Source organism: Helianthus annuus, chromosome 8 (assembly GCF_002127325.2).
Source record: "Helianthus annuus cultivar XRQ/B chromosome 8, HanXRQr2.0-SUNRISE, whole genome shotgun sequence".
In the NCBI taxonomy this organism is placed as follows: Eukaryota; Viridiplantae; Streptophyta; class Magnoliopsida; order Asterales; family Asteraceae; genus Helianthus; species Helianthus annuus.
Genome location: NC_035440.2, coordinates 34,047,126 through 34,074,926, shown reverse-complemented (window position 1 = coordinate 34,074,926; position 27,801 = coordinate 34,047,126). Strand labels below are relative to the sequence as shown.

At 39.6% G+C, this 27,801-nt stretch overlaps 1 pseudogene; it reads left to right on the top strand.

Annotated features, from left to right (window-relative positions):
• On the top strand, window positions 1-25,135 carry LOC110871009 (annotated as a pseudogene).
• Window positions 25,136-27,801: the final 2,666 nt, after the last annotated feature.

The window sequence follows — 27,801 nt, the reverse complement described above, 5'->3', positions numbered from 1 at the left end:
ACTTCGACAATGGCTTTGTGCTACATTCTCATATTAACAGCGGTTCTGACGTCAGCCAATGCTCTTGTTCCCGGAGGTTACACCGGAGGGCCGTGGGAAACCGCCCACGCCACCTTCTATGGTGGCAAGGATGCCTCCGGCACCATGGGTTCGTTTCCATGCATTCTTTTTTTTAGGCGGCTAACTTAAACACCCTCGAAAACTACTTTTAAGTTTAAACGAATATCCACCATGAGCGTTGAGGGAAAAATACATTTATTACACACCTTGATACCCATTATGTTACATATTGCCCTTTGGTGTTTTCTTAGACCCATGATTGTATTTCATGTAGACAATCAGGGGTTAACCAAACTTCTAAGGGGTCGATCAGGATTTTTTTTTTTATAAATATAACACTCTTTTTTTCTAAACGGGGCACTAAATGTTTGTATTGACCAAAGTGGTACGAGTTTAAGTCCCACAAAGTGAGAAGTAGATGAATTTCTAAAAGTATATTTTAGTGGTTGTGTGTTTGCCATTAAAAACACATAAAGTGACATGATCTCTTAAAGTGTGTTTCAGTTTTTACATTCAATTTTCTTGGGTTGTGATTTCAGGTGGAGCATGTGGGTACGGTAACCTGTACAGCCAAGGGTACGGCGTGAATACGGCGGCGCTAAGCACGGTGCTGTTCAACAATGGGCTGACCTGCGGTGCTTGTTTCGAGCTCAAGTGTGTGGATGATCCTAAATGGTGCCACCCCGGCAGCCCTTCTATTTTCATCACCGCCACCAATTTCTGCCTGCCAAACTTTGAACAACCTACTGATAATTGTAAAACGGTATAGATCTAAACCTTGAACACCAGAAATACTCAGATACACCAGAAATAGTGACAAAACAGGTGACAAAAACTTTATTGCTTAGCCAACCTAGAAAATCCCAACCAGAAACCCTAGATCTCAAAATTATGAGATCTTATCAATACAAAGTACAGATTCAACAGATTGAAGAAATCTGTTGAATACAAACTAAAGTACGAACAAAATAAAGGATACAAACACAGAGATCAACACGATCTCTAATACAGAAATGATCTCAACACAGAGATCTATGAACACTGGTGAACAAGTATAGAGAGAACAATGAGAAAACCCTAAGAAATATCTCGAACAACTGAGATCTCCTTCTCTCTCTTCTATTATATAGCTGATATGAGTATAAGTTCCATTAAGCCCCTTGATCTTCACGAATAGTTCACTTTAGCCCCTGGACTCATAACAAACTTTATAACAGCCCAATAACAACTTAAACAGATTAATAACAAACTAAGCCCAATTAACAATATAAACTAAGCCCAATTAACAATATGTTTGAATTATGAATTATAATAAAAAACCTTTTATTTCAACATCCCCCCATAATTCATACTGCAAACATATCAAACAACCCCAACTTTTCGCACAACACATTGTGTTGAGCAACACTCAAACCTTTAGTAAAAATGTCTGCTAACTGATCATCAGTAGCAATTTTTTGTGGGTCAATAATGCCACTTGCAATTTTTTCTCTCAAAAAATGCAAGTCTAACTCGAAGTGTTTTGTTCTTTCATGGAAAACAGGGTTTAACGAAATAGAAATAGCAGATTTGGTATCACAGAACAATTTAATAGGCAAAGTACAACTTACTTTTAACTCTAACAAAATGTTTTTAATCCACATTACCTCACAAGTGGCTGAGCACATTGCCCTGTACTCAGCCTCAGCAATAGATCTTGAAACAACCCCTTGTTTCTTGCTTTTCCAGGATACAAGAGTATCTCCAAGAAACACTCCAAAACCAGTAACAGACTTTCTAGTCATAGTATACTTTGCCCAATCCGAATCAACAAATCCTGACAAATCAAGATTACCTGTTTTCCTAAACATAACACCTCTACCTGGACATTGCTTTAAGTATCTTAATAATCTTAAAGCAATATCTAAGTGTGACTGACATGGTTTGTGCATGTATTGACTCAAGAATTGAACAGCATAACTTATATCTGGGCGAGTTAAAGATAAGTATATCAACTTACCAATTAGCTTTTGAAACCCATTCACATTTTCCAAAAAAAAAAATTATCTTTGTTAGGTTTTCTTGTGACAACATGAGACTGTTCGATTGGTGTACCTACAGGTTTGCACCCTAGGTACCCAAACTCATTGAGAAGTTCAAGACAATACTTCCTTTGGGACAAACATATAGACCCATCGGAATATAAAACTTCTATACCAAGAAAATACTTAAGTAAACCTAAGTCTTTTATTTGAAAACTTTCACTTAAACATCTTTTAACTCTTGTGATTTCGAAAGAACTATTTCCAGTATTCACAATATCATCAACATAGACCAATAAAACAATCAACACATCATTTTTACTCAAAACAAATAAAGAATGATCACACAAACTTTGAACAAATCCCATGTCAAGTAACACAGATGTTAATTTCTCATTCCACTTCCTAGGGGCTTGTTTAAGTCCATAAAGAGACTTAATAAGTTTGCATACTTTATTTTTCTCATTATCAAAGTATCCTTGAGGTAATGACATATAAACATCTTCAGACAATGAACCATACAGAAACGCATTATTTATATCAAGCTGATATAATGGCCAATCATTATTCACAACAAGTTTTAATACAACTCTAACAGTAACCATCTTAACAACAGGTGCAAATGCTTCCCCAAAATCAACACCTTCCCTTTGGTTAAACCCTTAGCAACTAGCCTAGCCTTATACCTCTCTACTTCACCATTTGCCTTGTATTTTATTTTATATACCCATTTACACCCTATGGGTTTTCTGCCTTTTGGCAAATCTACAATCTCCCAAGTGTTATTCCTATAAAGAGCCTCTATCTCACTATTCATAGCTTCTATCCATCTAGGGTCTTTAACAGCCTCATTATATGTACTAGGCTCAATAGATTTATTCAAAGAAGCAATCAAATAGAAGTTATCAATAGACAAATTAACATAGTTAACAACTTTTTCAATGCCATACTTGACTTTTCCTTCAACTATAAACTCATCAAATCTTTTTGGAAAATACACTTTTCTAGAAGATCTCCTAACAGATTGTCCCTCAGATAGGTTGGTCTCATCATGTGATCCTACAGTGTCCTCTGCCTCGCCACTATTACCCTGATAACTACTACCCAACTGCCGACTTTCATGTTGAATATTCTCAACATTTGGAGCAGTGGCAGATGTAGAGGGTGACAATGGCTGCTGATCATCACTGCAGTGATCTTAAGCACCATTTGTACCCTCTTCATCATTGGGAACTATAGCAGCTTCAGACAACATTGTTTCAGTATAATCAAAAAAGTTTACATGATTTAGATCAGTTTTATCAAACAACTCTTGACTATTAACCAGATTAGATTTAAAAGGATATACATTCTCATAAAACTTCACAACTCTAGAAAAAAAATACTTTTCTATTGTCCAAACATAGCAATTTATATCCTTTTTGTTACATTAGAATATCCAATAAGAACACACTTATCAGCATGATAAGCAAACTTATCAAATTCAAATAAAGCAGTACTAAAACAAAGACATCCAAAGTTCCTTAGATGGATTAAAGAGGGCTTAAAACCATACACAATTTCATAAGGACTTCTACCACCTAACACTGAAGAGGGTACCTGTTAATTAAGTAAACAGCAGTTAAAATGCAATCAAACCAATACTTAAGAGGCAAATTACTTTGAAACATTAAAGCTCTAGCTGTGTTCAAGAGATGTCTATGTTTCCTCTCCACCACACCATTCTATTGTGGTGTATAGGAACAAGATGTTTGATGTAGAATACCTTTGTTTTTACAAAATAAACTCATTTGATTATTCACAAACTTTGTTCCATTATCACTTCTAATGTTTTTTTTTTCTCAAACTGAGTTAAAACGAGTTCATAAAAGTTAACCACATTTTCAAACACTTCAGTTTTACTTGACAACAAGTAACACCAAATAGTTCTAGAAAAATCATCAACAATAGTTAAAAAAATATTTAAACCCTTCATAACTGGTAACTTTATATGGACCCCACAAATCTAGATGAATTAACTCCCCAATAGACTTAGTTTTATGTTCACTTAATGGAAAAGGTACCCTAACTTGTTTGGCCCTATGACAAACATCACAAGGACCATGTTCAATACTTTTAACATCAAAACTCTCTTTTAACACAGCTAGCACTTGATCAGATGGGTGACCTAATCTGCTATGCCACAAACTTGACTTAACAAAACTATTAAAACACATATTCACAGAATTACCATGTTTACCAACAAAATATAGACCACTATCTTGACTACCAGTCACCAGGATTCTCCTTGATTTAGAATCCTGTAATATACAACTGTCCTCATTAAACACAACATCTATATTATTGTCTTTAGCTAATCTATGAACCGACAACAAATTCACATGATAACCTGGGACATAAAACACATCTTTTAAAATGATATTATCCATTAACTTGATATTACCAATTTTCATAACTTTAACATTAGTACCATTTGGGTGACCAACTTTAAGATCAAATTCAGAAACATCAACAATATTAAACATATCTTTATCACTATTTACCATGTGTTGACTTGCCCCAGAGTCAACAATCCAACTAAAAAAACCTCCAAAAAACATAGAACTAGAACAACTAACACAATTATTAACAGTACAGGACTCACCTCCTACACTTGTTGACTCCACACCAGACTTTTCACCAACCAAACTTAACAACTTTGCTATCTGGTCAGATGTAAAAGGTAAACCAGAAGTAGACACACTAGCAGAAGACCCAACAGTAGCATTTGACTTATTAGTTAATGTAGTTTTACCAGATATAGTGTTAGATCTTTTCTTAAAACCTGGAGGATAACCAATTATCTCAAAGCATCTATCAACAGTATGACCAATCATATTACAATGTGCACATTTTAAACTTGGATTAGGTCCTCTTTTATTAGATACTTTCTTCTTTGACTCAAAAGACTGATTAGACTTAGATACAAAAGATACACTCTGACCTTTTGATCCACTACTAGCCAGCTTATGTGATTCCTCCCTAGAAGCCACAGCAAAGGCAACCTTGACAGATGGAAATACTTCTCTGGTTAACAAATTAGTTCTTACTGGTTGATAAACATCATCTAATCCCATAAGAATTTGCATTAGCTTGATTAACATTGAAAAATCATTATAGTCTTTAGCTGCTTTACAAGAACATGTGGGCAGTTTGAGCATAGCATCAAACTGTTTCCACATAGTGGTCAGTCTATTATAATAGTCAGCCACAGTTGAACCATTTTTGAGAAATACAGTTTATTTTTTTATACAAATCATAAACCACAGAACCATCTATCTTGTCATAGGTTTCCTTTAAGTCATCCCAAACCTCTGGAGCATGAGTAGAAAATACTTGACCCAAGAAAAGTTCCTCAGATACAGAATTCAAAAGCCATGTTAACACCACAGAGTTACACCTATCCCACTGACTAGCAAGCACATGATCCTCAGTGGATCTTTCACATTTACCATTAACAAACCCAAATTTATTCTTGGCTTCTAAAGCCAATTTCATAGAACTAGACCAGACAGAGTAGTTTTCAGTACCCTTCAATTTAACAATAACAATAGTCAAAGCACTTGAATCACTAGGATGAAGATATAATGGATCTCCAACATCTTACTTACTTATTAAAGTCTGAGATGTACTAGCATTAGCATTAGGATCAGTATCAGTCATGATTTCAAACTAAAACAAACAAGAATAGCAAACAAAGATTCACAATCAGAGAATCAAACAACACAACAATCAGACAATATGTGACAACCAGCAAATTTACAAGTTAATCCGTACAACGTAATCACGCATTATATACTTGATTACGTGCATTTAGCATCAATTATGTATTGATTGGGTCCACAAAGTCTAGCAATGTTCGAGTAAATTCATGGGTTCGCATTTGATGTCGTTTGGTATCGTCTTATCTTGTAGCGATAAAATATATATATATATATATATAACGAGCGTTGGTGGACTATTCGGTACACAAAAAAAATACACTGATATGTTTCCAATGTGACTAGAACTTTAAAATTCATGGCACTTTTATACGTTTAGTGTAAAAAAAATATGTACATATGTTGACGGGCACACATATATGGTATATATCATTATTGGGGTGTTGCTTATAAGAGTTGATCATTAGAAGTACATATAATTAATAAACATGAAAACTCATTAAACCCATTCTATACATCTCGTTTTCAATGTTGTTCAAGGTTTGACTACTCCTGCGTTGCAAGTGTCAAGAAACTTACATGTCTCCATGTAAGATGCAACAATGCCTTGTATTTTGTTCAACCTACTGTACCCTCACGAGAATTCCATTATAATTGCAAACTTCTTTTTTTTCTTTTCTTTTTTATTGTACTATTATATTAAAAAGACATACACACATGCATGGAAATAATAATAATAAAACAAGCAACCTTGGTGTAACATCCATTCCCTATCAGTAGATCGAGTTTAACATAAAAGCAAAGTTAAATCTGTTTGAAGCACTTGTATCCAACTAGTGGTATCAATCACTGATGCAATGGTAACAAGTGGGTGGAAAACAAATCCACCAAGAAGATGTTCAGGGGGGGTAATAGAAAAAACTATGGTGTCGAGGACAGTGGTGCTCCTGTTACAACTTTCTTTGTCACAAACTTGCCTGGGGGTGTATCGCACTCGTTGTGGATGGCCTTTCAGCCCCATGGGAAGGTTAAGGATAGCTATGTGGCCAAAAAACGGGATGCTAGAGGGAACTTTTTCGGCTTCGTGAGGATCGAGGGGGTTCAAAATGTGAACGAGATGTTGAAAGGGATGAATACGATCAAGATCTACGAGGCAAAGTTGAACGTTTCAGTGGCGAGGTATGACAAGAATCACAAAAGGTTTGAAGCTCAAAACAATGTGGAGGCCCAGGATCAGGCTGCGAAAAATTATGCGCCACCGGCAAAACCGCCGGTGCAGTTTCAGTCCCGGTGTGTTGAGAAGGGGATGACGTTCAGCAGTGTTTTGGGTGGGGGAACCGGGCAGAAGGAAATGACCAAGAAGACCATCATTGTGGAGGGGAAGTTGGCCATGTACCCTAAACACTGTCTTGGGAGGTCTGTACTAATTGAAGTTAACGATGTTAAGTCGGCAAGTGTGCTCAGGTCAGTGATGAATGTCAGTGGCTTGGCCAAGCTCCTGATATGCTACGTTGGTGGCCTAAAATTCTTGATCACTTTCAAGGAGCATGGTGACGCACTAGGTTTCATTGAACGGACGATTCCTGACTGGGGAGAGATGATTGTAGCAGCGGCTATATGGGATGGACATTATGTGCAAATGGATCGTCTGGTTCGTCTAAAGGTGGAAGGTGTGCCTCTCCACCTGCGTGACGATGGTTTTCTTGACAAGATTGGTGCAATGTTTGGAAGAGTGGTCCAAAAGTCATCACTTTCATGGTCTGCACAAGATGTTTCTTATGGATGCTGCTATGTCCTCTCTGATTTGGGCAAGCATATTGACGAAGAAATCGAAATTGTGTGGAAGGAAGATAGATTCCCTGCGTGTGTATATGAAGACGGTGACGTTTGGACGCCACAGTTTGTTTCCACTCTGTCATCATCACCGAAATGTCGCCCGGCGGGCTCGGTGGAGTCGGTGAATGGTGGGGATGTAGAGGTCGAAGAGGGTGAAATTAGCGCGGAAGACGGTAATCGGAATGATTGCGATGTTTCTCCGGAGTTCAATGGTGTTGCCTCGCCGGAAAATGAACCGTGACCGAAGGAAGTCAAAAGGGTGGTGAATTTGTCACGGGATTCGGTGCATGGGGAAGGGGAAGAGGCTCTAAACGTGCATGGGGGTATGGATGCTGGCGGCGCATGTAGGGTAGGGGGACAACATCACGTGTCTAGGGGATACATGCATACTTTGCATGGGAATCAAGGAATTGGGAGCATAAATGTGGCGGGAGACAGTTCCAAGGATTTGGAAAAAAAATGTAATGATGGGGAAGGTGGGACCCACATGGGAACTATACAACAAATGTTTTAAAAGAACCTAAGACTGGGCCCAACTTGGTTAATTCTACTTCAGGGGCCTCAGCTTCACATAATGGCCCAAACAATACTAGGCCCAGTTACATCACATGCAGGCCCAAACGTGGCAAAAAACCCAAGAAAAAGGCCCAAAACTTAATTATCCCTGATCTAAATCAGGAGCCGGAGATTACAAACACTTCGGACCCATTCAACCTCGAGGAGATCTTCCGTTTGGAGGAGGAGGTCTACAGGATGAGGGAAACTGTTTCTGTGACACCCCAGGATAACCGGGAAAACCACGCAACTTGACTAGCTTCCTCAGTGAGTGCCATCAAATTTCGGGACGAAATTTCTTTCAACTTGGGGATGATGTGACAACTCGAAATCTAGAACCTTTCGTTGTGTCGTGATGTGACTTGCTTGTACGTTACGTGATTAGTTAACCAATTGAACTTAATGATAAACGTGAACTTTTATGTGTTTTGTATGTGTGCATTGTATATATATTTATTTATACGTGTTATATGCGAGCCGAGAACCCGACCGAGAACAAGGAACCCGACTCGAGACCATGAGGTCTCGAGTGTCTAGTAATCGGTTTTGGGCCTTGGGCCGAGAACCTTTGGCCGGTTGGGCCTTTGGGCCGTAAACCCACTCGAAACCCACTAAGGGTGCACACACTTGAACTAGCCTATATAAACCACCCTTAGTTATTTGTTACCACTTTGTTGAACATCACAACACACACACTCTCCTACTTCTCTCTCACTTAAACTCTAGAACACAAACACTTCATCATTTTCGGACCTTTGAAGTTTGGATCGGCTCACACTCGAATCGGCTAGAAGCTTCACACACACCTCACCAAACCGGTTAGTATCCATGATGTTTTGACTTATATTTGTTGTGTTTGTGCTTGAATGGATGTATGCATGAGATGATGCTTAGTGTTAGGATTTACATGATGATTCTTGATGTGTATGATGTTCTAATGTGTATAATGTTGATAATCGGCTAAAGGGTCTTGACTTCGGACATATATATAGCATGATGGATTTTGGTGTTTTGTGTTTGAATGAGGTTGAACTATTTATGTTGATGAACATGAAACCGAGTTACATATGTCATATATTCGGCCTAGTATAGAACCGAGCCTATAGTGTTATGTTAGATAAATGAGATTGTTAACCATGATTATGCTTATGATTGATGCAAAATGTGTTAGAATAAGGTTGAATATGTGATGAATGTGTTTGAATATTTGAAGAACACTTTGAATGATAGTTGAAGATTGAAAACCCTTGTGATTTTGATCCATCTTTGACTAATAGCCTGATTAGGAAAACTGTTAGTGGAATGCTATTGGTTATTTCCTGATTTGGGCCTGATTATATTGTACAATTTGGCTGACCATATCTGCATCAACACGTGAACATGAAAACGACTGCTACCGACTCGCAATCACCCGGTTGCGACTCGCAACCACAGCGTGATGACTCGAGACCACGCGGTTGCGACTCGCAACCATAACAGGACAAGCCGAGACCACAGGTTACGAGTCCCGTTGCGACTCGAGACCTCAGCATGACAAGCCGAAACCACGGTTGCGACACCGGTTGCGACTCGCAACCACCTGAGATCAACACACAGCATGACTCGAGACCATGCTTGCGAGTCCGGTTGCGACTCGAGACCACACTTTGGGCCTAAGTTAGTGGGCCGAATTTATGGACTTCTGTGCTACTGTTGATATGTTATTTGGGTCTGTTATCACGAGCCCAACTGTTTGGGCCTTACACTTAGACTTTGGGCTGTGTTTGAATGATAACTGTGAACTGTGTATGTTAAACGTGTTGCCATGATTATTACCCGTGTTTGCCATACGTGTTGCACATTTGTGCACTACTTGGTTCGAATCTGATTATACGTGATATCCGTGTTAGGACGTTATTGACTACTTGCGACTTGATTGACTTTCTGTGATTAACTGCCGAGCAAACCAAGGTGAGTTCACACCCTCTACAAAGCATGGGATTCCCTGGGTTGGGAACGGGGTTAAGGAACGTGGATTCCTCGTCCTCCTTGGGTAGGACGTCAGTGGTTCAGGAATGTGATTCCTCGTCCGGATGGACGGATAAACGTACTAGACTAAAACTCTATCACGAAGTCCCTCCTTTTTTGTATCGACTAATCGCCGGGCCAATGGCGAGCGGGTCATTAGTTAGATAGCGCTATTTAGGTCTGACAAGCCTCACACCGTGCCGCAGAGGACGGGCGTGAACTAATGGATCTGGGGCACGTCAATGATGATAGACATTGATGTTTTCAGGGCACATAAACATGACTACAGTCAGCAGTCGATATGGTAACGAGTCTAGTGTACGCATGGGGTAGCCCCCACGGCCGAAATGCCTGATAACTAACATGGGGTAGCCCCCACGGCTGGTATGCCGGAGTAATTGGGAACGAACATGTCACGTTTTTAAACTATGGGGTAACCCCCACGGCAGGATGCCAGTTAAAGGAAACTGTTTTCGGAATAACTAAAACAAACGCCCACCCGTGAACTCACTCAACTAGTTGTTGACTCGTTACTACATGCTTTGCAGGACCATAGGTACTCAGTGGGAGCTTGCATGGAGGAGGATCGTTGTGGGACAGGGATTGCTACAAGACTATGTTAAGCTTGAAACTTTTGGAACTTATGTTATAACTTTAAACTTATGCTTCCGCTTGCAACTTAAACTTATTTGTTTTGGAACACCAATCATATTGGTTAAACTTTTATAATTACTTATACGCTTGTTCAGTATGATTGGTGGCTGGATCCTGGTCAGTCACGCCTCCAAGCGGTAGTACTCCGCAGGTGGGATTTTGGGGGTGTGACAAATTGGTATCAGAGCCATTGGTTATAGTGAACTTGGTTTTAATAAAGGAGAAACGTTTTTGTTAAAACCAGACTATAACCGGTTTAGTGCTCAACGGTCCACAACGACACTTCGCTCCTCATGCAAGGCTCGACGTTCTAGGTAATATGGTGTATGTATATTGCCTACTTGTTAGTTACATAGTACATTGCTCGTGGTATGCTTGATTAGTATAACTACTGTTGTTTGAACACGTGTGTGCTTACTCTGTCCTACTATCATACTTTCGCGAACCTCTCTCACACGTATTACTCTTATTATGAAGAACCATGTCTGGACGCGTTAACATGACACAAGCCCAGTTGACGGCTTTGATCAACGAGCGAGTTGCCGCAGCGCTTGCAGCTGCACACGCGGGAGGTATATCCTGCAGTCCGAAATTGTTCTAGGATCATTTGGATCCTACTCTCGTGAACCAACCTTTGTGTTAAACTCTGTCTTTTCTTTCACCTACCTTAGGTCAGTATGCTCAGGCACCGGTGTGCACTTTTAAGACCTTTATGGACTGTCGACCCACAACTTTTAGCGGCACTGAAGGAGCAGTAGGTCTCCTACACTGGTTTGAGAAGCTGGAATCTGTGTTCGAAATGTGTGAATGCCCTGAAGCGCGCAGGGTGAAGTATGCTACTGGTACTCTCGAGGGTTTGGCCCTCACGTGGTGGAATGCCCAAGTGCAAATGTTAGGGTTGGTTGCTGCCAACGCCACCCCATGGGAAACTTTCAAGGAAATGATCAGGGAGGAATACTGCAGTCGTGACGACATTCACAAACTGGAAGATGAGTTCTACAATCTCAAAATGTCGGGGTCAGAGATTGAAGCATACACTAAGAGATCGCATGAGCTTGCCTTGTTGTGTCCTACTATGGTGGACCCTCCATATAAGCGAATTGAACTCTATCTCAAGGGCTTGGTGCCAGAGATCCAAAGTCATGTGACTTCAGCGAACTTGACTACTATCCAACAGGTCGTACAGTTGGCTCACCGTCTCACTGATCAGGCGGTGGAGCAGAACAAGTTACCGAAGCGAATAGGTGCTGCAACTACTTCTGGTACTTCTAGTGGGGATAAACGGAAATGGGATGGAACTTCAAGCAGGGGTTCAACTTCTGTGCAATCTCAGTCTCAGCAGAGAAAGACGGACGATCACAAGAGCCCCAGTCAGCAGTCGTCTGGTGGTCAAAGTCATGGTGGGTACAAAGGAAATCACCCCAAGTGCAATCGTTGCAACCTACATCACAGTGGGCCATGCACCAGGGGCAACTGTCATCGATGCAACAAGCCTGGCCATGTTGCAAAGGATTGCAGAAGCGCATACCCCGTCAATCAGAATCGTCAGCAACCTCAGCAGAACCAGCGACAGCAGCAGGGTAACAACAAAGGATGCTTTCAGTGTGGAGCTGAAGGTCACTTCAAGAAGGATTGTCCTCAACTGAATCAGAACAACAACAACAATCAGGGGAATGGTAACAATGGGAACAACAACAATGGTGCTAGGGGGCGTGTGTTCGTGATTGGTCAAGGTGAAGCAAGGAATGATCCCAACGTGGTGACGGGTAAGTTCCTTCTCGACGACTTTTATGTTACAGTCTTATTTGATTCGGGTGCCGATACTAGCTATGTGTCACTAGAAGTTAGTAAGATGCTTAAGCGTATACCTACACCCCTGAGCGACAAGCACACCGTAGAGCTAGCTAATGGTAAGAGTTTGGAAGCCTCACACGTAGTCAAGGGTTGCCAGCTTATTCTCGCTAACCAGACCTTCTCTATTGATCTTATTCCTATTGTCTTGAGTAGTTTCGACGTTGTCATTGGGATGGATTGGTTATCCCGACACCGAGCAGAGATTCTTTGCAACGAGAAGATCGTTCGTATTCCTGGATTAGGTAGTGAACCTCTCATGATTCGTGGCGATAAGAGAAGTGCTGTTGAGAACATCATCTCTCTTCTTAAGGCCCAGAAATGCTTACGAAAGGGCCACACTGCGATTTTGGCTCTAGTTACTGATACCACAGAAAAGGAGAAGAAGCTAGAAGATTTTCCCGTTGTACGCGACTATCCTGAGGTATTCCCTAAGGAATTACCTGGTCTTCCGCCCCATCGCCAAGTCGAGTTTCAGATTGATCTAGCTCCTGGAGCTGCGCCTGTAGCCCGTGCACCTTATCGTTTAGCACCATCAGAGTTGGAAGAACTCTCCACGCAACTACAAGAACTCTTGGATAAGGGTTTTATTCGTCCTAGCTCATCGCCTTGGGGAGCTCCAGTACTTTTTGTGAAGAAGAAGGATGGTACCTTCAGAATGTGTATCGACTATCGCGAACTCAACAAGGTGACTGTAAAGAATCGTTATCCTCTACCGCGTATTGACGACTTGTTCGACCAGTTGCAGGGGTCGAGCTACTATTCAAAGATTGATCTGAGATCGGGATATCACCAGTTGAGAGTCCGAGAAGAGGATGTCTCTAAGACAGCCTTTAGAACTCGTTATGGACACTATGAGTTTCTGGTCATGCCGTTTGGGCTGACGAACGCACCGGCAGTTTTTATGGATTTGATGAATCGAGTGTGCAAGCCGTACCTGGATAAGTTTGTTATAGTCTTTATCGACGACATCCTGATCTATTCTAAGAGCAAAGAAGAGCACGAACAGCATCTACGACTTATCCTGGAACTCCTTCGGAAGGAACAACTTTACGCGAAATTCTCGAAATGCGACTTCTGGCTTCGTGAAGTCCATTTCCTAGGGCATGTGGTGAACAAGGATGGGATTCACGTTGATCCATCCAAAGTGGAATCTATTAAGAACTGGCCTGCGCCTCGCACACCAAAGGAAATTCGCCAATTCTTGGGATTGGCAGGTTACTACAGGAGATTCATCAAGGATTTTTCTAAGATCGCGCAGCCTCTCACCTTGCTAACGCAGAAAGGCGTTGTTTATCATTGGGGAAATGCACAAGAGTTGGCTTTTCAGCACCTAAAGGATAGACTTTGTAGTGCACCTATCCTTTCACTGCCAGAGGGCACAGAAGATTTTGTGGTCTACTGTGATGCATCAATTCAAGGTCTTGGTTGTGTATTGATGCAACGAGATAAAGTCATAGCTTACGCCTCACGACAACTCAAAGTTCACGAGAAGAACTACACGACACATGATTTAGAGCTGGGAGCTGTTGTTTTCGCACTTAAACTATGGCGGCATTACCTATACGGAACCAAGTGCGCCATCTACACCGACCACAGAAGTTTAGAACACATATTCAAGCAGAAGGAACTGAATATGCGACAGCGACGATGGGTCGAGCTGCTGAATGATTACGAGTGCTCTATCAGGTATCACCCGGGCAAGGCCAATGTTGTGGCAGACGCCCTCAGTCGGAAGGACACTACGCCTAAGCGCGTAAGAGCTCTACAACTCACGATCCATTCTAGTCTACCTTCGCAAATACGAGCTGCTCAGATAGAAGCACTGAAACCAGAGAACATTAGAGCCGAAGCCCTACGCGGGTCAAGGCAACGCTTAGAACAGAAGGAAGACGGTGCTTATTATGTAACAGGACGCATTTGGGTCCCGCACTATGGCGACTTACGAGAACTTGTGATGGATGAAGCGCACAAATCTCGCTACTCGGTACACCCTGGTTCGGACAAGATGTACCACGATATTAAAACCACGTATTGGTGGCCTAGCATGAAGGCCCACATAGCAACTTATGTCAGCAAGTGTTTGACTTGTGCGCGAGTCAAGACGGAATATCAGAAACCCTCAGGCCTACTTCAGCAACCAGAGATACCACAATGGAAATGGGAGCAAATTTCCATGGATTTCGTTACTGGCCTACCTAGATCACAGCGCGGAAACGATACTATCTGGGTGATCGTGGATCGACTCACGAAATCCGCACACTTCTTGGCAATCAAAGAAACAGATAAATTCTCCACTCTGGCGGAGATATACCTCAAGGAAGTTGTTTCGAGGCACGGGGTGCCCACCTCTATCATCTCTGATCGAGATGCACGTTTTACTTCGGAACTGTGGCAGGCAATGCACAAGTCTTTTGGCTCACGTCTTGATATGAGCACAGCGTATCACCCACAGACGGACGGGCAGTCCGAGCGTACTATTCAGACCCTAGAAGACATGCTTCGCGCTTGTGTAATCGACTTTGGCAACAGCTGGGAAAGGCATCTGCCACTCGTGGAATTCTCGTATAATAACAGCTACCACACCAGCATTAAAGCTGCTCCGTTTGAGGCATTGTACGGACGTAAATGCCGGTCACCCCTCTGTTGGGCAGAGGTGGGGGATAGTCAAATCACTGGTCCAGAACATGTGGTAGACACTACTGAGCGGATTGCTCAAATACGACAACGCATGGCGGCCGCTCGTGACCGTCAGAAAGCCTACGCCGATAAGGGCAGGAAACCACTTGAGCTCCAGGTTGGGGAGCGAGTATTACTCAAAGTTTCACCCTGGAAGGGCGTGGTTCGTTTTGGTAAACGCGGCAAACTCAACCCACGATACGTTGGACCTTTCGAAATCCTTGAGAAAATAGGCAAAGTGGCCTACAGACTGAAATTACCAGCAGAACTCGGTGCAGTTCACAACGTTTTCCATGTGTCAAATCTGAAGAAGTGTCTGTCAGATGAGACGCACGTGGTTCCTCTGAAGGAACTCACGATCGACGAACAGTTGAAATTCGTCGAAGAACCTGTCGAGATCACGGACCGGGATGTTAAGGTCCTCAAGAGCACTAGAATACCTCTTGTTCGAGTTCGTTGGAACTCACGTCGCGGCCCAGAGTTTACCTGGGAGCGCGAAGATCGGATGAAACAAAAGTATCCCCAACTATTTGAGAACAGTACAAACGCTACTGAGGCTGAAGCTACGGAATTTCGGGACGAAATTCCAGATCAACGGGGGGTGGATGTGACACCCCAGGATAACCGGGAAAACCACGCAACTTGACTAGCTTCCTCAGTGAGTGCCATCAAATTTCGGGACGAAATTTCTTTCAACTTGGGGATGATGTGACAACTCGAAATCTAGAACCTTTCGTTGTGTCGTGATGTGACTTGCTTGTACGTTACGTGATTAGTTAACCAATTGAACTTAATGATAAACGTGAACTTTTATGTGTTTTGTATGTGTGCATTGTATATATATTTATTTATACGTGTTATATGCGAGCCGAGAACCCGACCGAGAACAAGGAACCCGACTCGAGACCATGAGGTCTCGAGTGTCTAGTAATCGGTTTTGGGCCTTGGGCCGAGAACCTTTGGCCGGTTGGGCCTTTGGGCCGTAAACCCACTCGAAACCCACTAAGGGTGCACACACTTGAACTAGCCTATATAAACCACCCTTAGTTATTTGTTACCACTTTGTTGAACATCACAACACACACACTCTCCTACTTCTCTCTCACTTAAACTCTAGAACACAAACACTTCATCATTTTCGGACCTTTGAAGTTTGGATCGGCTCACACTCGAATCGGCTAGAAGCTTCACACACACCTCACCAAACCGGTTAGTATCCATGATGTTTTGACTTATATTTGTTGTGTTTGTGCTTGAATGGATGTATGCATGAGATGATGCTTAGTGTTAGGATTTACATGATGATTCTTGATGTGTATGATGTTCTAATGTGTATAATGTTGATAATCGGCTAAAGGGTCTTGACTTCGGACATATATATAGCATGATGGATTTTGGTGTTTTGTGTTTGAATGAGGTTGAACTATTTATGTTGATGAACATGAAACCGAGTTACATATGTCATATATTCGGCCTAGTATAGAACCGAGCCTATAGTGTTATGTTAGATAAATGAGATTGTTAACCATGATTATGCTTATGATTGATGCAAAATGTGTTAGAATAAGGTTGAATATGTGATGAATGTGTTTGAATATTTGAAGAACACTTTGAATGATAGTTGAAGATTGAAAACCCTTGTGATTTTGATCCATCTTTGACTAATAGCCTGATTAGGAAAACTGTTAGTGGAATGCTATTGGTTATTTCCTGATTTGGGCCTGATTATATTGTACAATTTGGCTGACCATATCTGCATCAACACGTGAACATGAAAACGACTGCTACCGACTCGCAATCACCCGGTTGCGACTCGCAACCACAGCGTGATGACTCGAGACCACGCGGTTGCGACTCGCAACCATAACAGGACAAGCCGAGACCACAGGTTACGAGTCCCGTTGCGACTCGAGACCTCAGCATGACAAGCCGAAACCACGGTTGCGACACCGGTTGCGACTCGCAACCACCTGAGATCAACACACAGCATGACTCGAGACCATGCTTGCGAGTCCGGTTGCGACTCGAGACCACACTTTGGGCCTAAGTTAGTGGGCCGAATTTATGGACTTCTGTGCTACTGTTGATATGTTATTTGGGTCTGTTATCACGAGCCCAACTGTTTGGGCCTTACACTTAGACTTTGGGCTGTGTTTGAATGATAACTGTGAACTGTGTATGTTAAACGTGTTGCCATGATTATTACCCGTGTTTGCCATACGTGTTGCACATTTGTGCACTACTTGGTTCGAATCTGATTATACGTGATATCCGTGTTAGGACGTTATTGACTACTTGCGACTTGATTGACTTTCTGTGATTAACTGCCGAGCAAACCAAGGTGAGTTCACACCCTCTACAAAGCATGGGATTCCCTGGGTTGGGAACGGGGTTAAGGAACGTGGATTCCTCGTCCTCCTTGGGTAGGACGTCAGTGGTTCAGGAATGTGATTCCTCGTCCGGATGGACGGATAAACGTACTAGACTAAAACTCTATCACGAAGTCCCTCCTTTTTTGTATCGACTAATCGCCGGGCCAATGGCGAGCGGGTCATTAGTTAGATAGCGCTATTTAGGTCTGACAAGCCTCACACCGTGCCGCAGAGGACGGGCGTGAACTAATGGATCTGGGGCACGTCAATGATGATAGACATTGATGTTTTCAGGGCACATAAACATGACTACAGTCAGCAGTCGATATGGTAACGAGTCTAGTGTACGCATGGGGTAGCCCCCACGGCCGAAATGCCTGATAACTAACATGGGGTAGCCCCCACGGCTGGTATGCCGGAGTAATTGGGAACGAACATGTCACGTTTTTAAACTATGGGGTAACCCCCACGGCAGGATGCCAGTTAAAGGAAACTGTTTTCGGAATAACTAAAACAAACGCCCACCCGTGAACTCACTCAACTAGTTGTTGACTCGTTACTACATGCTTTGCAGGACCATAGGTACTCAGTGGGAGCTTGCATGGAGGAGGATCGTTGTGGGACAGGGATTGCTACAAGACTATGTTAAGCTTGAAACTTTTGGAACTTATGTTATAACTTTAAACTTATGCTTCCGCTTGCAACTTAAACTTATTTGTTTTGGAACACCAATCATATTGGTTAAACTTTTATAATTACTTATACGCTTGTTCAGTATGATTGGTGGCTGGATCCTGGTCAGTCACGCCTCCAAGCGGTAGTACTCCGCAGGTGGGATTTTGGGGGTGTGACAGTTTCAAGTTGTAGTATACACAGGGAGGCGTCGGAAGAAATTGCGGGGGAAGAGCATGTTCGCCTTAATTTTGAGGAAGAAGTCTCTTGTAATTTGGATTTTGGGGCCTGTCTGGGGATAGGTGTGGATGGATTTGAGAATCACGTGAAAAAATTGGTTCGTGAGGAGATGGAGATTAACCGGGATCAATGAACTTTATCCCAATCAATATCAATGGGGGGTTTGGTATCGGTTTGGAATCCAGATGGAATTGGTTAATTTTTGATACCGTAGGACTGATGTAATTGTCTTTGTGTTTTTGTCGTTTTTTGTTTTTCCTGTTTTGTTTCCCAGTTTCTAACTGGCTCTTTATATATATATAAAGTGATTTGCCGTTCAAAAAAAAACATCCATTCCCTATGACTGTCGAATGGAATAGGGGAAGGAAAGTCAAAAAAAAATCCTAATCATCTTAGCCAACTTTACACTCAACTTGCATTCTTGTGATGTGTTATTTTAATACAAAGACCATGCCTAGCAACATTCCCCTTCAGGCTCTAGAGTACCTAGGATACCCATCGGTTTCCCGTAGTCGAATTATCCCATCAAGGTGTTCACCTAACTCTATTCAATTATTATAAGTTATAACTATCTAGTCATACTCCAAGTGTATATGGTAACCACCTGAAACCACTACATCATTCTATAAACAAACACCCTTATCCTCATTGTGCATTTTTGAAATGTATACATCTCATGCCTCCATAGCATCTCACGGATCCACCACCCAAAACCCACTAAAATTAAGTCTTTGAGTTCTAATATTTTCAAGTGTATCCAAACATCCTAAGGGCACACGGGTAGGGCTGGCAATTGGGTACCTGTTAAGACACGATTAGACCTGTTTGACTGAAAAATACACCCTTTGACTTTTTTAATTTTTTAAATAATTAAAATTACAATGTTCGGATCTATCATTTATTCATATTTATACATAAAACATAAAACTGTTTTATAAAAATGAGGTAGAAAGTAGTTAAACGAGTCGTAATCATGTTTGAAACGTATGTTGTGCGCGCCGTCAGAAACCTGTTAAACATGTTAAGACACGATTTGCCAGCCTTACACACGGGGTGGTCCGTTATACCACCCCCATCACTCGTTAAACAAAAACGGAACACCGCCGTCGACCTAAGTATAACTCGTTATATTATCAACGCGTTTTTCCCATAACGCGTGAAACTTCAAATGTTGACAAATGTTGTATGTTTGACAAATGTTGTATGTTTGACACCTGTACACTTTCCAGAAATCAATGAAAGAATATTGCATATTTAATTGAAGTTGGCTTTTTTCCAGAAATCAATGAAAGAATATTGCATATTTAATTGAAGTTGGCTTTTTTTTATCACTAGTGATACCACCCCTACATTTCTATCACTAGTGATAGAATATTGAGTGATGACATGGCATGATTTGATTGGATAGTGGGAGTGACAGAAATCTATCACTAGAAACCACCCCTCCTCCCCTAAGAATCAAGGTTGTCAAGGATTCGAGTTCAAGATTGATCTTCATTTTTTTCATCCACCTTTTCCTTAGTTGCTTGTGGTATGAATACCATTCTAACCCTCTCTTATTGTTTAAAATTTTATAAAAGAGCATGTTGGTCCACCAAAGTGTGAGATGTCTTCGCAAAGAGTTTTATAAATCAGTAAACTAAAACTTGTTATGAGCTCGTTTTCATAACCTACTTTTTAGTTTCAATATTTGCAAGTTAATAGTTTAAAAATGAGTATATTTAAAATATAAAGAGACATGCAGCTTAAGTACTTTTGGTTCTAAACACTTAAAGTAAGTTTATTTGCATGATCTTTTTGGGTGAAAAAGGTGTATCGGTTGTTATTAGAATAATAAAATGCTAATGTTATAATGTTGGAAAACAAATTATGAGAAGTTTGATAAATAAAATTTATAATATATTTCTTATAAGGGATTACAGGAGTATTTTTATTAATAAAACTACTAGTTTTGGTATTTTATAATAAGGAGGTGATGATCTATAGAATGCAATGTGTACGTAAAAAAAGTTATAATATTTAATATTGGAATAATGACACGAGTATTTATATTTTATACATACATACTTAAGGGGTACTAGATGAAATTTGTTGGAATATATGTTTATGGATTTAAACATGTATCTTTGGGGTTTTCCCACAAGTAGGTGTGTATATATATAAATTATAAATTTTATATATACATATATGATGGTGTTTCGATGAACAATTTTATTATTAGTGTAATAATACAAAAATATATTATTTTCACTATTACAATAAATTGTAATAAAAATATATTTATTTGAAAAATAAATATAGGTACCTGGTAGATTTTCGCATCTATGACGAAAGTATATTACTATCCTAAAAATAAATATATATTATTTTATATAAATATATATTTATTAAACGATTTAGAAGTGTGTCGACACAGATTTTCAAACGAGGTTACGAGATGTGATTCCAACATTGATGGAACTTGTATGTTTATTATATATATTGTGTGTAAATATATATAATGATAACATGGGTAATAGTCGCCAACGGGTCGTTAAGTTAAACGTTTTTCCAAAACGAAAACATCTCATTCGGTCAAAGCAAGTTTGGTGAACGACTTGTCGGGTAGACACATATTTAGACCATAGTGTCTTATATGAGTTAGGACACGTGTAGGTCAGAAATTATTTTGGGCATTTGATTTTGCTAGCATACACATAGCAAGCTTATGATTCAAGTCAGTTTATCTTGCATAAGGATATCGAGGTGAGTTCATAACCCCTACTTTTTACTGTTTTACATTGTTATAAATGTTTTCAGGGGTGGAAAGACATGCAAGTTTTTGAAAAAAGAAAACACTATTTCGATGAACGAAAACACATATTTATAAACTATGTTGCAAATGAATTTCAACGAACTCGAAAAGTTTATGAACAAATTATACTAAACATACCGCTTCTACAAAACGTGCATGATTTTCATGGCTAGTGACGAGAATGTCCTAGTTACAACAACGGGACTGGGTTGGCCTGCGTACGAAAAACGAGACAACTCAGTGAGATCATGTCCCCCTTTTCTTTCAACTTTTCGGTTTACAACGTTCGGGGGGGAAATACATGTCAAACTTAGGTATGATTAAGTTATGGAATGAACTATTAGATCATGTGAGCATAGGCTGTAACTGAGGTGCCATTAATCCTTTTGAGGACCAAGGAACAAAGGTTAGATCTAATGGGTACGGGCGAGCCCCACTCACGGTCCAGGGATGACCACTAGAGTGCTGTTGTGTCCATCGTCGAGAGTTCGACACTTAAATTGCCTACGCGGGTTGAGTACCTCCTATGTCGTCGCATATATTAATGTCCTCGCGAAACATTAATGATCAACATGTTCATAGACGCTTTACATACCAACTTACAACATTTTACGTTCATATGTTTTTAATATTCATTTGACGCAAACTCATACTACATGGATTTACAAACTTGGGTAACGGTTTTAACTTATGTACAAGTAAGAGGACGTGTTGGTCCTGCTTACAAAGACTTTTTTTGGGCTCGGCCCATTCTCTCTCGTGCAATGCACAAAGATTTTCGTGGGCTAGACTCACAGTTTTCATATGATATATCGAGAAAAATGATTCTATTATGTTTTCTCCACAACTTTTAAACCGGTTATCAAAAAGATTTATTTTAAATCTTTTCAAAACAAACTATGAACTCGCTCAACTTTATGTTGACTTTTTCGCATGTTCTTTCTCAGGTGGCATTTTTTTTCAAAACTATGGAACGGTTGGAATAAGAGAACCCATGGGAATTCAAGTACTTAGCGGCGTTCATTTCCTAGAAGTCTTAGCTTTTTATTTGCTTCCGCTGTGCAATGAAGATACCAGTCCAGTCACGCCAGCTCTGATATTTCGGGGTGTGACACAATACAGATTCACAAATAGAGAATCAAACAACACAACAAACAAATAACCAACCAGATACAATATAGACAACAACAAGACTGTATCAGAGGCCAGATTCCAGGGTCATCACTCTATAGGTGCCTGGACAAGCATAATACAGTTGCAAACAAGGAAAAATGCAAGACACAACTAGACAACAACAACAACACAGAGACATACTCGATCAAGTGCCGGTCCTTCTAGCCCGGTAAACAAGATGCCTAGACACAACTGATATGATGCAGAAAAATAAGAGAGAGGGTCAAGAACAATCTTACAACTTTGCGATCCAAGCTAATATATAAACTGTAACCTTCTAGAGTTACAGATCATACAAAGAAGACAATATAAACTGGTCAGTTTGCTCTAAAGCCTTCTAGGGTTTCAAAGACCAACACAGCCTTCACAAAACAAGATCGAGAAGATATACACCAAGATCTACACCGCCACACTCCCAAGATCAATCAAAGAACTACAGATCTGCAAAAAAAACAGATCACAATCAGTGAAAAATATAACAAACTTTGACAGCGGAAGACTTAGATCTATAATCCAGAGCCTGAGATGCTCTGATACCATGTAAAACGGTATAGATCTAAACCTTGAACACCAGAAATACTCAAATACACCAGAAATAGTGACAAAACAGGTGACAAAAACTTTATTGCTTAGCCAACCCAGAAAATCCCAACCAGAAACCCTAGATCTCAAAATTATGAGATCTTAACAATACAAAGTACAGATTCAACAGATTGAAGAAATCTGTTGAATACAAACCAAAGTACGAACAAAATAAAGGATACAAACACAGAGATCAACACGATCTCTAATACAGAAATGATCTCAACACAGAGATCTATGAACACTGGTGAACAAGTACAGAGAGAACAATGAGAAAACCCTAAGAAATATCTCGAACAACTGAGATCTCCTTCTCTCTCTTCTATTATATAGCTGATATGAGCATAAGTTCCATTAAGCCCATTGATCTTCACGAATAGTTCACTTTAGCCCCTGGACTCATAACAAACTTTCTAACAGCCCGATAACAACTTAAACATATTAATAACAAACTAAGCCCAATTAACAATATAAACTAAGCCCAATAAACAATATGTTTGAATTATGAATTATAATAAAAAAACCTTTTATTTCAACAATAATGGTGGATGGTGCAACCCCCCTCGCGCCCATTTCGACCTTTCCATGCCTATGTGTCTCAAGATTGCGGAGTACCGCGCTGGCCTCGTCCTCGTCTCTTATTGCCGGTTCGTTTTCTTTAACATTTCGCATTATATTTCATAGGTTTAAATTCTTGCAAGTGGAAGATTATTAAGGGATGAATATTTAGGTGTCAAAAGTTGTTAAAACTTATGGTTTTTTTTTTCAGATACTATCTTGTTTGTTAGATTGACACAAAAGATTAATACACCATTTATCTTAGCAAAAGAGTTTGTTTATTATTATTATTATTATTATTATTATTATTATTATTATTATTATTATTATTATTATTATTATTATTATTGTTTACCTTTATAATACAAGAAGCCTTAAAAAGGTGGACCCAGTCTAATTTTTTTTTCTAGCAAATTATACATAATTATTTTTTTAACTAAGTGTTTAGCATGTTACACTAAAAGGGTTGTTTGTTTAGCTCTAATGAGGATCTTAATGATTACCCCTTACTGGTTCAGCACTTAATGGTTCAGACTGTTTGTTTTGCGAGCAGATGTCTGAATGGTTTAGACATTTGTCTCTGAATGGTTAAGCATTATACTGAGTCTAAGTGGTTAAGACATCTAATCTGAATTGGTTAGTAATTTGCCTCTGAACATATTGACTCTTAATGGTTCAAACCTTTTACTGGTTCAGCATTTAACCATTCAAAAGTTGACAAACAGTCTGTAATTCTATTAAATTTTGTTTATAGAGATTTTGATTTAATTTTTGTAAAGTTATCTATTATAATAATTTATCAATAGCAATAATATCACTAACCATGTATTACGATTTCTAAAGATATTTTTTCTTGCTTATGATGATTTGTAAAAAAAATCTACATGTTATTCTAATTCTACTAAATATTTATGCATATGACATACTCTATTTCTATTAAATATTTTATTACCTCATAAAATATGATACCTTACATAAATATATTTATGCACATGACTTACGTTTTAACATTTTCTTTTTTAGGGTGCCATGTCGTAAACAAGGAGGGGTGAATTTTCTTTTTTAGGGTGCCATGTCGTAAACAAGGAGGGATACGATTCACCATATATAACTGGTTTCCGCTATTACAACTTGGTTTTGATCACCAATGTTGCGGGTGCGGGGGATATCACTCAGGCTTGGGTTAAGGATTCTAACACCGACTGGATGAGTCTTAAAAGAAACTAGGGCCAAAACTGACAGTCAGATGAGGTGTTGATTGGACAATCACTTTCGTTTAAGGTGACAGCCAGTGATGGTCGCACTTCCATCTCAGAGAACATAGTACCTTCTAACTGGCAATTTGGGCAAACTTTTTCCGGAAACAATTTTTTAGTTTGAAAGCTGAATCGGGTTGAGAGTCGGTTTGGTTGACGGTCAATTTATCTGTTTTAGACTTTTAGTATTGGGACAATTTTATTTTTCTTATTTAAAGAAAAACTAGTATTAAACACACCCCGCGTTGCGGCGGGGGCGTGCACTAATGCGAACACTGATGTCAGCGACCACCGACACTGAAGTTGCAGTGTTAATGCGAAGAAATTAAAGCGAAACGTAAAACATAGAATAAAATAACTAAGTTGATCTAGAACTTGCGCGTTACGATGAACCCGCGTCAATTTTTTCTCGTTTGACAGGTTCATCGTAATCTATATATAATATATATCATTACCACTATACAACCATAATTTATACATTACAACAACCATTGCATCAATATGTTGCAAATTATATTTATACAAGATTTTGGCTAAATTAACTAGATTATTATAAATAATAATAATTTACAAATAAAACAACACAACTTTGAATGGATCAAACCGATTGAATATGGTAAGATAATGAAACCATTATTTGATTAGGGTACAACCACTTAAGCATAATTTACAACCATACATACATACAAAAAGATTGAATTTGGTAAGGTAATGAAACCATTGTTATTTGATTAGGGTACAACCACTTAAGCACACACATTACAACCTATATTTGATTGAGGTACAACCAATAAAGCACAAGTTACACACAAATATGCACACAAATATTTCTATTTATTTAATAGTATATAAATTATAAGGATTTAATTAAACCTGTGATTATTATCTGTAACCTTTTTTTATTTACTAGTTTAATAAAAACTGGCCGAGTTACATCAATATCGCAGGTAAGCGAGCAACAAGCTGCGCCGCTACCCCTTTCTGAATAGCAAACCCTAGCCTATTAAAGATAAACCCCTGCCCCCCTGTTGATGAGCAGCTGCTGTGGACAACCTTTTGGACCCTAGTCAACAAACGGATGGCTTCTGGAGCTAGGGAGCCAAATGTGTCGAAGGCGAAGGGGACAAAAGCATGTTGATTATCAGCACATGTTTTAGCATGTTTATCCACCTTTTTAGATTCCGCTTTCCTTATAGCTTGTCCTGCTACAAACCCGCTTTCCCTTAAACCAGCTAAGGGGGAGACTCCTGTGAGATCCACACAAGCATGTTTCCCTCCCGCCCAGCCAAAGACGAGCAGATCCGCTGGTCTCAATGTAGATCTTCCTTCCATGGGATCTGTAAGGAAATTCACAGGGGCCTCCTTCTTGGCAGAAATCCCCGCTCTCCTCAATATGTCCCCCAAAACATCCCTCACCCAGTCGTGCCGATATTTGAAACCAGGGAGCTCCTTACAATGAATAGCATGCTCCCCGTATTTATCCATGCAGGCTTTACGGTAAATTGGGCAGATTTCGTCTTCTAAATACAGGGTTTTTTTTTTTTTTCAATTACTATTGCTGAGGTGGCTATGCTTCATGTAGTGGCCCGCAGCTTGCTTTCCCTCTAATAAAACATACGTTTTAATATTTTATGAACTTTTATGGGTTCCTGATGTAAAAGTTATTAATGAAAGCAAAATTGAGATAGAGAATGGGCTTTGTATGTATCTAAATTAAATTACATTATTTAAGACGTTCGCACTTTAATTTATACTAGCTTATTTTTACGTCTTGTGTTGCGGTGAAGCAGAGCAAATGATAATGTAAAACAAACGTGATTTGTGTTGTGAAACTAGCCTAATAGCAAAAGGAATATAAAGAAGAATATGGAGAAAGAGATTGATCTTATTGATTAAGGTGTATATTACAAGAGATACAAGAGACTATATATAATAGAGGAAAACTTGTGGAACAAGCCTAATCTATTTTAGGTGTTGATAACCACATTAATAATAAATATATTCATAACACTCCCCCTTGGTTATCAACATAATACGCTTGATGTTGCCTCGTTAAAAACCTTGCTAGGAAAACCCGGTGGGACAAAACCATAGCTAAGGGAAAAAGAGTGCAGCGTGTAATGCGCATTATCTCCCCCTGATACTTCTGGATCAGGTATGTTGCCTCATTAAAAACCTTACTAAGAAAATTCAATGGGACAAAACTTAGTCAAGGGAAAAGGAGTGCAACTTGAATAAGTCTCCCCCTTATTTTAACATGTATCCTTTAATTGACGTGTGTCCATCTTCCTTGAAAGTCGAACAAAGCTTTTGTAGCCAATGATTTGTCGCTCGATCCCTTAATGTGCAATCCTTTATGTTGAGCAATGTTGTAGAATCTTCTAACGAGACTTTAGGTACCTCCTTTCAAAATATCATATATCCACGATTGTATTTTGTTACATTCCTACATCTACAAGACTAACCAAACTTGTTTGATGGGTTAGTAAAATATAATCAAATATCGTTTATACCTGAAATATTTCTTTGAACTCATTCCAATGTCTCTTCGCTTGACAAATGTTATATCATGACAATAAACTCAAATGGAAGATATTATAATCATACATATCTAGGAAATCATATTAATGCACATGTGTATAAGTATGGTACTTCTAGACTGAAAATCTCTACTTTGGTACGAGATTACAATAGTCATTCTTGTAATAAGTGACTGAACAATATTAACATACATTAAGATTGAGCTTTGTCTATACTAAAATATCCTCGCATCTTCTAGATGTAGTTTGA